Source organism: Aphelocoma coerulescens, chromosome 1 (assembly GCF_041296385.1).
Source record: "Aphelocoma coerulescens isolate FSJ_1873_10779 chromosome 1, UR_Acoe_1.0, whole genome shotgun sequence".
Taxonomy (NCBI): Eukaryota; Metazoa; Chordata; class Aves; order Passeriformes; family Corvidae; genus Aphelocoma; species Aphelocoma coerulescens.
The window spans coordinates 89,499,689-89,513,643 of NC_091013.1; positions in this window are offsets into that span (position 1 = coordinate 89,499,689).

Here is a 13,955-nt window from a genome sequence, read left to right on the forward strand (position 1 = left end):
GAACTGCATAGTCTACACCAGTTTTGTGAACTGTAGGCATCCTAGAATCACCTTTTCTACGTGCCTTAGTATCTCCACCCATCCTCTTCTCTGCCCAACAGTCAGAGGGCTAGATTATCTCCCTTGACTCTAACCTGAAGATGTGGAGACTATGAGGAGCAAGGCAGGAAGCAGGGATCATTGTCAAATGATGTGGGAAATATAGCTGAAGGGCTTCAGATCGCTGGTAACTATCCTGCTTTTAAAAAGTCATTGTCCATATGCACTTTCAAGCTGTTGATAACACCTAGCAGTTGTTTCCCCAAATCTCCTTTATGACAAGTGGATTTTTGGTCCTTGATGGAAACAGCACCCTGGGATTGCCCTGCTAAAGCCAGTGTCATGAGTTGGATTTCAGTTAGTCTTTGTTACTGTATTAACAGAATTCCTTCTATTTTCCCTTCAAACATTTGGGCTGCAGATATTTTGTGATCAGAATTTCCTTATTGCAGCTCCAGTGCCCTGATGAAAAAGAAGTGTCTTGTGTTCAGCATATTTCTTCATGATTTCCTATTCCAGGCTTTTCACAGAGGTCACTGTAACCTTGACTTTACTGTTATAGGGATGAACCTGACTTTAAGATATTTAGTTCTATTTAATGTTAAAATGTGTTTGGAATAAGTTCTTTTAATAGGAGGAGAGACCTGAATGAATAAGATGAATATAACTTTTCCATGACTATGACAGAACCTTTTTGTTTTTAGTGAAGAGCAAGTTATCCTATACGAGAAGAGTCCTTCTTGCAGCCAGGGAGATACAGAGTGCAATGATCTGGTTATAAAAGTTTTGTTTCAATAGTGCACCAATAAATCTTGCATGGAAAAAGAATGTGAGGACAGAAGGAGTGGTCTTATGAACTACTTGCTCCAGAGAGCTCTGCAAATCTCCTAGCTGTAACTGGGAAGAGAGCAACACGAATTGTATTGTCGCCTAAGGTTTGTCTCCAGTGATTCTCCTAAGAGGCGTCATGACTGTTGTGGTGTTTTTCCTGCTTGTCCTCCTGGTACACTGTATTTATCATTGTTTATAGTCTGCACCTTAGTGATTTGTAGTTAGGATTTTTTCTGCAGGGTGTTTTGACTTCTTTTATAACTTCTCTTTGACTCTTTTACTTTGTTTCCTCCAGCAGTGTAAGAGATGCAACCCTGGAGCTGCAAAGTTTCACATTACCTGCAAGGCATCTATTTTTTTACATTTTTAGTGCTATGCAATGATAGAATTTTAAGGCTTAAAGATCCAGATTTCTGGAAATGATTGGCTTTTTTTTTCTCAGGCTTCTTTGAAACTCTCAGGTGTTGTATGTCTCCTTTGTCAAATCAACATCACTAAAGCTGTCCATCAAAAAACTAGCACTTTTATCATTTCAAGTCCTAAAGTAAACTTATCATGTTTCCATTTCATTTATACAATCTCTGCAACAAATTCTGTATAAATCTGCTGAAAAAATTTAAAGGAAGAAGCAAATTTATAATGGTGAATCTCCAAAAGCAAATAAACCACCCAACCCAGTATTTTACTGGTAGCCTACTGCAATCACTAGGGAACTCCCTTTCAGTCTGCTGATTTAATTTAGCTTTGACTATGTGTGCATCCATCTTCCTTTGCATGCTGTAGTGAGACTTGCCTGTAATTTAAAGGATTCTGTTTGCAGTCATGGTCCAAATTATCACTGTGGTTTACTGACTGAAGAACACAGTTTTTCTTCTTTTATTTGAAGTATTAACTGAAGTGTTTGGTGGTGGATTGAGCTGATTAATGCACAGTACCATATCCAGCCCAGAAAGTATTTGTAAAAGGGGAGATATTCCCTATACCACTTATTGACTGCCCTTGGTTGGGTAAGAGCCATATTGCTGTCACATTTACTGTGCTGGAGCTGGAAGCATTTGCTGGTTCTGGAAGTACAGCCTGGGTAAATAATGTATATCAGATAGAGACCTGTTGTATCGTGTCCTTCCAGACCAGTTCTTTTTGGAAATGAACTTTGCTGTGCAGGCAGACAAGTAGAAGGGAAGTAGAATGCACAATCAGGACTGCAGTAATAGCTTGACTGAAAATTTCCCCTCTGTTTCCATGTAATGTATCTTCATTGCACAATTTGGATTGGAGATGTTTTGCTGCAGTAAGTAAAAATTATATATTGCAGTCCTTCCTTTGCTTCTACATGGACTTTGTTTGGTAAGGGTCTCCTCAGCTGTACTGGAAAACATGAATGAAAAACACAGACTGTTGCTTTTAAGGCTCTCCAACAAATCTAATTTTCCCTATGCTATTCTGCTGGACATTGCTGTGTTCACTCAACCAAGTGCATTCTGCTAGCTGCTGAATTTGGCTTGTGGAGACATGACCTGATGACCCCAGAAGATGCACTTCTTAAAGACACTGCCAAAGCTGGCTTTGTACCACAACCCATTGATTCCAGGATTTTCTTGGCAATGGCTCAACCACTCATCTAAAATAGGTTTTGATCCAGCACCCACAGATGTCAATTTAAAGAACTACCATTAATTTCAGTGGATCCATCTCTTCCTTTTTGAAATTACCTTTGCCCTGAGGATGGCACAAGCCCCTGAACAAAGGGGTGCCAAGCAGAACACCAGAGCCACCCTAGCTTTCCCCACACAAAGGAAAAGTGTGCTATTATCAGGAAGAACCAGAGCAACACAAGAATTAAAAAAACACATTTCTTTTCTTTCAATTTGAAGCAACTGCAGCACTGCAAGTTCCTATTATTGTGCTATATTGTGCTATCTCAATTTCCAGCTGAATAAAGGGTTTCTCTAAATGCAAGTTACTCTCCTTTGAAGAGTGACATGTAGATTATTTACATATTTTAATCTTGACTCACAAAGAAATTTGTACACAAATTATTCACGTATATTTATATATATTCACGTATTCATATTTACTTTAAAAATTATTGTCATTCTTAGGCAAACTGAGTGAAAACAATACTTTGCTAAAACCCCTATTAAACTATCTTGCATCCCCTTCTCGTTGTCACTAATTAGTTGAGTATGAATGCAAACAGAAGCTTTCTCGCTTTTTTTTTAATTGAAATTTTTATTATAGGCAAACAGAAAGTGAGAAATTAAAAGTAATATATATGCATGTACAAAAGCACTAGAGATCAGTGTCTTGCTCTAAAGTTCTTTCTTGCATGAAGCAGTCCTAACGTTGCCACTCAAGTTTAGGAGCCCTCTATTGAGGCAGCAGTTATGAAGCACCATCTCTTTCCTAAATGAAACAGGGGATCAAGGTCACAAATGGGGAAAGAAGAATCTGATTAACTTCAGATGCACCTTTCTGCCATCCTTTTCTCCAGCTACAAAAATAGGTCCTCTGATCAATTTTAGCTGTATCACTTACATGAAAGTTTCCCTTTCACCCTAAATCCTTTTGAGGCTTGAAGAAGTGGTCTGATTGAAATTGTGTGAAGATCAGGTTTCCTCACCTCCACAGCAGTGAGCCCCAGTCATGGCTATCAGGTGGTGCCCTATCTAGAAGGTTCTAATCTCCTATAGCTCCGTGTAGCACTGAACAGAGAGGAAGTTAATCTTGAGGCTTTCTGTAGTGCATTAGGTGATTAACAGAGCTGCTCACACGGCAGTGATGATTAGGGTTCTGTAGGGATTAAGGAACAACAGGGAACTATATTTTTTAACTCACCTTTTAGACTGCATAATACAGCACTTAGCAAGACTCATTTCTTCTTTCCCTTGTAATTACAAACTGACCTTTTTACAACTTCCATGTGTGAAGGAGCGAGTATTTAATGGGACATCACCATGTAAAAGACTGTCTCTGAAGGGTTTAATTTTAACTATTTAAATATTCTCAAGACCATCCCCTGTACAGTTACCAGTACTTATACAATGACATTTATTTATACTGTGAAATATTTTCACAATCCAAACAAGACATTAAGTTGACTTTTGGAATTTGGTCCTTATTCGTGTTAACTCTCCAGCCATTTTAGCTCCCCAGCTCCCCAACTCCCAACTCCCCTCCCATGCTTGGGAGGTTATAAACTGACTTTTTCCAAAATCATAACATTGATTGGTTTGGCCCTGGTGTGAAACCAAGCATGAGAGCATGTGAACTGGACCTCCTAATTCTAACTCTTAACCTGACAGCAGCCCAGCAATAATCTTGAGGGAGTCTGTTTCCATGAGACTTTTCATCTTAATTTTTGATACAAGAGGTCCATGAATCCTAATGTATTCCAGGTAAACCAAGACCCTTGAGGAATATAAAATGTTTTGCAATTTAAAGATAAATATTATCAGTGGTTCCATTCTAATGTACTGGGTAATAAGTGCTTGCATAAGGATGGAGGAATTAAGTAATATTTACAATAGAATGCTGCCTGAAAAGCTTTATCCACTATATCATTTAATGCTGAGTTATGGCCAGTTCAGAAGTGCTAATTCAGAATCTTTGTGATTGATAAATAATCCCTATGTATGGCACCAGCAACTCAGAAATTCATTCTGTTGTTATAAATTCTGCACTTCTGCTGAAGAGTGAGCAAAAGCCACATGTGAAAATAACAGACACTTTGGGCATGATTGGACTTGAGTGTACAAAATTCATGCAGCTAGTCTTCATGATAAACCTAATCATAGGACAGAGCCACAGAAAGGGGTTTTGTATTTAACTGGAAAAATGACTCCCAGTACATGCAGCTTGTTTTTGCAACCATGGGAATAAGCACTACAGTGACAGAAACACTGTGTCTGCTGATATTTTGTGAAGAACAACATTCCACTACCTTCTGTATGTGTTTGCCTCCTAGCAGTGGATTTCTGTTTTAATTTTAGTTTGCTTTATTGCTTGCTGGTTAGAGCATCAGGCAATACTAAAGTTGTTATTAAATGCAATCTGTCTCTTTAATAACCGTTCCAAAATTAAAATCATAAAGTTGATTCATAAACCACAGAAATATACACAGTAGTTGGAGTAGCCTTCTTTCTGGGGCATTATTGAAATGTACCAATTCAATGGACTTTATAGAAATAGGTTGCAATTACTGTTGATGGGAGCAGAGAGCTTGCAATAACCCCGATGCGTGTGTAACATGTACAATATAAATTTGAAACAGGCTGCCAATACCACCACACACTGCCTCTTGCTCAGTGGGTTAAGAGGTGATAGTGTGCTTTTATTAGCTGCTAGCCATTAAGGTAACATCAGAAATGGTCAGGAGAGTTCTGGAATCAGGACTGAGCATCAAAGTGACGATCAGCCACTCTTCCACAAGCCTATGTCCAGATGGGCAATAGCTAAGCTGGAGTGTCCAAGGGAACTTGCTTATTTATTAAAATAGGTATTTCAATCATTGACAATAAAAGTCAATGCAGAGATAGCCAGAAGTATTCATCCTTAAGCCTTTGTGACATGTTGCATTGCATGTGTTGGGGGTGCCCAGAAGTATCTCAGGGTTTGCTCTTTTTTGTGTGTTTCCCTGTGACATATGCAAGCAGAATGTTTGGTAGCTGTGGAAACACACTTTGGGGGGATTATTTTGTCTAGATTCAACCCAGGCTGTTTATCTTTAGGCCTGCTGGTTAAGAACCTGTCATGTGGGACAAGCTTATTTCATAAACAACCCATCCTTTTTAATCTCATTTGGAAAATATGATACCCAGTCCTCAAAGAAGCCAGCAGCAGGCCAAGTGTGAATAGTTCTCCATCATTCATAGCAAAGTTTGAGATTCCTCAGTGCCTTCCAAAATGTCCACAGACTTCTCCAGCTCTTGATTCACAGCTCTGTTAGTGAAAGCAGCTGATACAGAGAGAAATGTTGGTGCCGCTGTGTCTTTGTTGATGTTAGAAGACTGGCAAACATGAAATAGGATGCAAATTTCAGAAATGCTTAGCTCTTCCCTGCATTCAAATGTGCATTTTCAAGCAGTTAATTTGAAAACACATATGCTTAACTGATACAAATCACCCTTATTTTGCTATTTCAACCCTCACAGCTATGTATCAGCCAGCTGTTTAGGGATGCATCTCTATATTTTGGAGAGTTGGAAGGATCCTGTTATTCTATTTTTCAGGAAGGAAAACGGAAGGAACAAGGGATTTGACCGGGATCAAATAAATTACATCTATAATAACATATTAAATATGTCTTTGTATTCCAAAACTGCTTGCAGACTACCTCCTGGGAATGGTCCCTGGCCATTCCAGTTCCTGAACTGTCTGGAAACTCTTAGGAGGAACTGTCTGGAAACCCTTAGGAAACTCAAAGTAATCTTGTCAGGGAAGAGTCTAACAATTGAACAGTTAAACTGTTTGATTTTTCACAGTCATTTCCCAAACAGGCTGAAATGAGTCAGAAACATAAAAATAGTTTGGTTTGATTGATTTTGGGGTTAATGATCATATTTACATCAGACACTGAGCTTGTGTTGACCCAGACCTGTAAATCCGTAGGGATTTCAGGGTAAATTTGCCAACACAGGAAAGCACATGGAAGATAACTGATGTTCAGGCTATAGGTAGTTTTTCAGGGTCACGCTGCATCCTAAGTTCTCCAGCAAATCCTTGCCACGTTAGTAAGCCTAATGTTGTCTAACTCGAGCAAGCATATGATGCTTTGTGTCTCTGTTGCAAGTCCAGAAACTTTATGGGCTTTTTGCTGACATCACTAGTAAAAAGTGCTTGGGTTCACTGCCACCTCAGTGATTTTGCAGATTTTAAGTGTCTTTTTACCAAATATCAAGGTTTTAATCACAATTTTCTATTAGTTCAATTTCCAGTTAGATCCCTGTTCAGGATGTCATCAAGAAAACATTGAAAATAATAAAAAGAGGTATCCTTTGGCACACTGTGAAAGTGAACAGAGAAGACATGTAGATAAATTGACTGTTGAATGGGTTATTCAGATAAAATCCCACAAAGCAGCACAGAAAGCACAAAACAAAAAACTTGCCAACGGATTCTTTAACCCTTGAAAGCTTCAGACAGAATTAAGTAGAATGAGAATGAAGATACAAACAGGAAACATGTCTCTAACAGAAAAATCAGGGGGTCCTTTTTATTCCCCCATATCAATATTTCTAGGTTCTGGACAGCTATATATACACCATTGAAAATATTTCCACAGTGCCCGCTGTTCCGAAAGCAAGCAATAAAATTACTTAAGTTTAAATAGTATTCTAGCTACAGACAGGACAGGCAAATATTGCAGGTGATGGTGGCTGTTTTAAGGGTCATAAAGATTTGTAACCATTGTATTTCTTCTGCCGTAGTGTTTTCTTTTTTTTTTTTCCTGCTCATTTTTAATCTTTCCCTTTTTTTCCCCCTACCCCTGGAGAATGCATCTGTATTTCCTGAGACACACTTATCCAATTAAAAGGAAAAAAATCTCATTTTGTTCTTATTTGTGTTTGTTATTTCTTTTCTGTCTTGGTGGCTTTTATTCTCCTCACACAGGATCACCTCAAATACACAGGGAGCCATTTCCAGGTTGTTTGCACCAATCCTGTTATTTAGCCATTCGTGCCTGTATCTTTTGTACAGAGTGTTCTATGTTCACACTCTCATTACAGTCATTTCTCACAATTATGCTCTTTGCTTTGGTATCAGAAGATTGCAGAGTTCTCACTGCACTTGTAGTCTACATGAAATTTGTGGGTTTGTGTGTTGCCATTTACTCTATTTTTTTTTTCTGTGACAGTCTTTGAAAGGAGAACAAGACATCTCCTATATTAACACCAAACAGAGCTTGCAAAACAAAACAGTTTTCTGAGCTGTGATTTGAATTCGAAGATTTTAAGCATCTGATCACCCCTATCTTGCTTTAACCATTTGTCCTGGTAAAAAAGACAGAACTGATATAACCAAGTGATTTTTGTTGGTAGTTTGGGAGGATGAAGATGAGGTAAAATATAGCTCTGTTGGTTTGGAAGTTTGGGGGGGGCAGGAGGTGGTGTTCATTTTTCATTGGTTTTGGTTTGGGGGATTCAGATTTTTTTTTTAATTTTCCAGTCAAAATTTCTGCTGATTTATTTGCCTATGTATGTATCAACCTATCTCCTTTCTTAGAAGAATGTTACACTTCTCTTGTAAGACTCAGACATACAAGCACATTTCTGCTACTTTGGACAAGCAAGAGGGTGAGATCAACACTCCTTTGTCATTAGTAACATAACTTTAAATGTAATAGGACATTATATATATATATATATATAGGACATATAATTGCCAAAAAATGAAGAGGAGAAAGAAAAGACAGTCTATCTTGCTCAAAAATTTATTGTGTCTCCTGCAGAAAGTTATTTGCTGAGGACGGGTGTTAGTGTTTTGGGATATTGATATCAGTGGATGAAGCTATGATGCCTTAGGAAAAATAAATCTGGTTCTTGGCCAGTTTTGATGTGCATAACTTAATCAATACTGTCACAGATATTCAAGTGAGCTGGACATGAGATCCACTTGTTCTAATTCAACACTGCAGAACAGAAAGGTCAGGCATTAAATATAAATGGGCTTTTCCAGTGGCCCAAATAACATATACAGCTTTCATCACGTTAAAATAAATAACTTTAAAAAAATCAATACATTGAAAACTTTCCAATCCCGATGAATTTGAGGAAAATTAATGTAGTCACTGCAATGCTGTCATTCTGAGTCTACCAGCAGCCAGGAACGATGGCCCCACTATCTATGCTTCTCCCTTACCCCGTATTCTCCATCATGTGCTAATTCTGTTTGGCACTTGAACTCAGATGTTATCATTTATTACTGAAATGCTGATCATTTTTATTTAGTGTAGTGTCTGTCTGAAGTAATGAAATAAGTAGATGGAATGAGAAGTCACGGGGTAGAAGAAGGGAGGAAAGAGAGAATTAGAGAAGATGTAAAAAGAGCGATGAATAAAAGAAGATAACAGAAGACACTGTAGGATTGCTAGTCTCAATTTAGTGTATGAAATTCCATAATTTGTGTTCTTCAAGCAACCAGGCTGAAGAACCATGAAGGTCTTTCCTAGCACTGAGATCAATTAAACAATTGAAAAAGAGCAAAATGCCATATTTTACATTTTCTTATTATTTTTTTCCCTCCAAGGCTTCCACTGACATCAGAAGAGAAAAGGCAATTTGAAATCTTAACCACACAGCCAGGTCTATTGTTGGGAATTAAAAGTATGATCCAGCCTTTTCCATAGAAAGACCTGCAGCTACCCAGTTAAAAATCAGGCTGGATTTTCTATCTGATTATCTTTTAATGCCTGTGATTAAATTAAAGATATCTATTCTGATTCATAGTTTTCTTCATGATGTTTTATAATGGTTTTCAGTTTTACAAAATCCTTTCTCGTTTCTTTTTTTTCCTCAGACACATTTCAAAACTTTCATCCCCAACTGCTATTAATGTAGACAAGACTGCTGCTGATCTAAGTGACAAAGGAAGTTGGTAGGAAATAGTATTGAAATAAGAAGAAATGTTTGAAATATAAAATTCAGGATAAATTTTAAATTGCAAGAAATTTTAATGGAGGTTGTTGTAGTTTAAGCCCAGATGGCAACCCAGTCCCAAAGAGTTCCTCGCTCACTCCCTGCAAATGGGGAGAGAAGAGAGAATCAGCAAAATAAAAGTGAGAAAACTCATAGGTTGAGATAGAGATATGCACAAGCAAAGCAAAACAAGAGATTCATTCCCCAATTCCCACAGCATGCAGGTATTCAGCCATCCCCAGGAAAGCAGGTTTCTATAACATGTAATGGTGATCTGGAAAGATAAACATCATCATTCTGAATGTCTCCCCCTCCTTCCTACTTCTTACCCTGCTTTTATATGCTCTGCATGATGCCATTTAGTCTGAAATATTCCTTGGGTCAGTAAGAGTCAGCTGTCCCAGCTGTGTCCTCTCCCAGCTACTTTTGCAACCCCAGCCCCCTTGCTGGTGGAATGGGGTGAGGAGCAGCAAGGGCCTTGACACTGCTCAGCAGTAACAAAAACATGCCTGTGTTATCAACACTGTTTTCAACAGAAATCCAAAACACAGCCCAGTACCAGATAAAGAAAATTAACTCTATCCCAGCCGACGCCAGCACAAGACTGGTGTAATCTGTTAGTGTAAATGAGAGGTCTGCTGAAAAAAATTGTTCTTTGGACTCTATTTCATCTGTCCAAGTGTTCTTTGTTGCTACTAATTGCAGAATTTCTAAATTACTTTGTCCAATAACCCGTATTATACTCCATGGTATTTTATCCTGGTGCATAAGCTGTCAATTGTTACCCATCCCCACTGCTCTCATCACAGAGCAATCTATCAAATAACCAAAAAGAAATGTTTCTACTGAGACAATAGATGGTGAAACAAATATCATCTTATAGAAATTGGGAAAGAAAAGGTTTTCTAAATAAGATAAATAGAACTGTGAGTTAAATAGCCTCAAAAAAAATACTTGATCTTGGAAATGAAACTCCAGGAAAGCCTCAAGGGAAAGAAAGGATCAATCAGTAGATGATTACAATGGCAGATATGCAGAATCAACATCTTGAAATTGATTTTGCTACTCTTGAGAATTTATGACATGAGCTGAAATTGCCAGCTTGGTGGAAGACAGGACTTCTTTAGTGTTGCAACATGTTTTCATCCCATAACTTTATTGCTTCGAGTGACCTGTTTTATGCAACCCAATCAGCTGAACAGAGAATTTGTCATTCTTTCGATGCACTTTCAAAACACTATTTTATGATCCAAACACGATTATTGAGTTAAGGATGGCTTATATTTCTAAATGTCCAGCTGAAAATATCTAACACTCCAAGTAAATAGGAATTAAGGGTTGTTCAATCAGAGGAGCAAAGACTTGACTGCCATTAACTGAAATAACCTTTTGTTATGCAAGAATATACAGTACGTCTTGGTTACAGTGAGGTTCAGTTGTGTGAAAAGAACACATTTTCAGTACAGAAGATTATATAGTTAGTGATAACAGAATAACCTTGTACTCAAAAAATAACACCAAGTGAGCTGCATGCCAGAAAATGGGCTCTGAGAAGTGTTTCATAAGAGAAACTTCAGACATGACTTTATGCAGGAAAAAAGGTATGCTGGTATTAGTTCTTGTCTGGTGATTGGAGGAAACCATCTTCCATCCTTGGTCATGATGGTTTCTTATTCTGTAAGTATTCTTACATAAATAAGCAGGGTTATTCTCTGAGTAATTCGCTAAGTGCACACATGAGAATACACACTGATACACGCTGCATTTTCTTTGCCTCATTCATTCACCTCCTTTTAAATCAAAGGCAGGAGGTGAGAGAAGAAAAATATATGTTAATGTCATTTACGTAATAAATGAGCTTTGTACCAGGTAAATTTTCATTCTTTATTTTGCAATGCCTACTTCTGTTAGAAGGAAACCAGACATGCTAAATATTAATTTATGATCAGGTCCAGATTAGGCTGTTACATTGTTAGTTGCTCACATCTACACTGCTCCTTGTATTTTCTTTCATGCATTGGAAATAGAAATAGACTGCTTTTCTTTTGTTCGTTTGATTTTACAAGGGTATTGTGCTACAATGTGTTGAACATATTTTCTGAATTGTAATTCAAATTTAAAAGAAACATGCTGCTTTAATGTCATGCACCATAAAATGTAGGAAAAACTCAAAAATAATAAGAAAAAATCACTAAATATGGCCTTTTTACAAGTAAGTTTGAACATATATAAGGTGTGATTCACCTAATCATTGTATATGCATATTTACAATACGTCAGAAAAATTCCTCTAAAGAGCCCAGTTTTCTCCAGAAATGGTAAATACAACCTAATAGAATTACTGCAGATGTAATGATCTCCAGGAAACACAATGAAGACCACCATTGGTATCTGCTCTGCAAAATGATTTGCAGGTTTGGTTTACAGGTATTTGGGGGATCTTTTTCTTCACTTTCCAACAATTTTATTAGATTCTTTAACAATATTTTATTAGATTCTTTAACATTTTATTTCTAGATTCATGGGCTAAAATTCCTCAAACCTCTAAATAAAATATAGTTGGGTTAGTGAATGAAAAATAAGTACCAATTACTTCACAAAGCTAAAGTAGATTTATTTAAAATAAGAAAATACCTGTCTGAGAGGGCATGGACTACATGACCCAGTACCATGAAAAGAAAAGACAAAAATGTACCTCGTAGCTTTAATTGCAAGGACTCTAAAGACACATTAAGGAAATAGGAAAGAGTGTGCAGTTCATTTCAGAACAGCCATGACTGGAGAAATATAAATGTATACAAAAGAATTAGCCACTTAAAGAAATTGCATATGGCTTTTTTTTCTTTCCTTTTATTTTATCTTTTTCCTTAGTGACAAAAAATAACACCCCAGGTCATATTCAGGTGAGCAGTAGCATCAGATAATAATCATAACCACTGATACTTTTTGAATATCCTGAATGTAGTATGGATCATTCCTATTTTCCTGTTCTTTTCTTTCCTCACGCCCTAGGAATCCCAATGAGAACTGCTGGGTATTTCAAGAATATATTCACCCAATATATTCACCCAGGCAGCAGCAGGAAGGTGATTATAAATCAAAGCATCTTCTGGCAAGTCAGAACACACTTTGGCAAAAGAAATAAAGGAAGTTCTAATGCTGTGAAGGGAAACAGATTTGTGATTTGTACATTGCTGTGACACCAGAGAAATCAGCTGCCTAAAAATATTGCTGTATCACACAGCAGTCAAAGGGGCTCAGTGGCTGGATTAACCTTGACCCAGATTAGTCTGGGTTAACCTCAGCTGCAGAAGGGTCTAAGCCTCCAGATTCTCCTTGGAATCAGTGAAGCAGCACCACTGCTGCTGTCAGGGTGTTACAAGTGAACATTGGTGTGAAGTATTTCTAAGGAAATGCCAGTTGAAGGCCCCCTGATAGCTGTCAGAGGGCTCACAACCCCTCCTGACTTGCACACAGGCAGCAAGACTATGATTAGCTGTCCATTTTCCCCAGAATGTCCCTCTGGCTCAGCAGGCTAAGACCCCTTCTGACAACTGGTGTCTACAAAACTGAGTACAGAATTGGGATTTCTCTGCCAACTCCTTCTCTTGCCTCAATACAAGTCAGAGTCACAGTAAGCACAAAGTCACAGCTCTGAACCTGTACCTTGTGGTGTTTCAGGTGAGATTTTTCTACCCAAGGGCTGGTTGTGTCAGCAGGGGCAGTATATTGGGATAGTGCTGTTATTGGAAACATCAGCCTTGTCCTGGCAAGCTTGAAGCATGTGGAAGGGTGTTCTTGTAGGGAGCTGCAGACATATTTATTGGTAGCTCAGTGCTTGAGTACTAATTCTTCACACCTGGTGTACAGATCTACAAGGTGAAGAGGTCTATCTGACAGAGGTGTTCTGTTTAATTGGGGAAGAGATGCAAAGATTTTAGGGTTCCTAAAAGTGATCAAATGAACCACACAGAGGAAATGCCTCTTTCCTTCCACTTTATACATGGAGCCAAAGGTGGCCACATTGCAAGGTCTAAAATATCCCACTTCAGCAGTTTTTGAAAGCAGGGCTGCAGACCTTTTTTTTCTTAAATGAATTGAAAATATAAACCTGGCGCTACTACTTACATTACTTTATTTTCTTTCTAATGGGCTTCATTTTCTGAAATGCACTTTCAAATGAATTTATGTCATTAGTCCTTTAAAGTAAATATGGTATTTGTGAAAAGTTATTATTCATTGTTAATACAACACAGGTATATGATCACTCTTTTGTTTAAATTACATTTTAAATTATTTGTTAACAGAGTAATTGCACAATATTACTGGCTAATGGCCTTAAACAACACAGGTCTCTGCTTCAAGGGACAAAAGCATAGGCTGGTAAAGTCAAGACAGCAGAGAAGATGGATATCTTCCTCCAAAACAGAGCCAAAGGAAAACGTAGAAG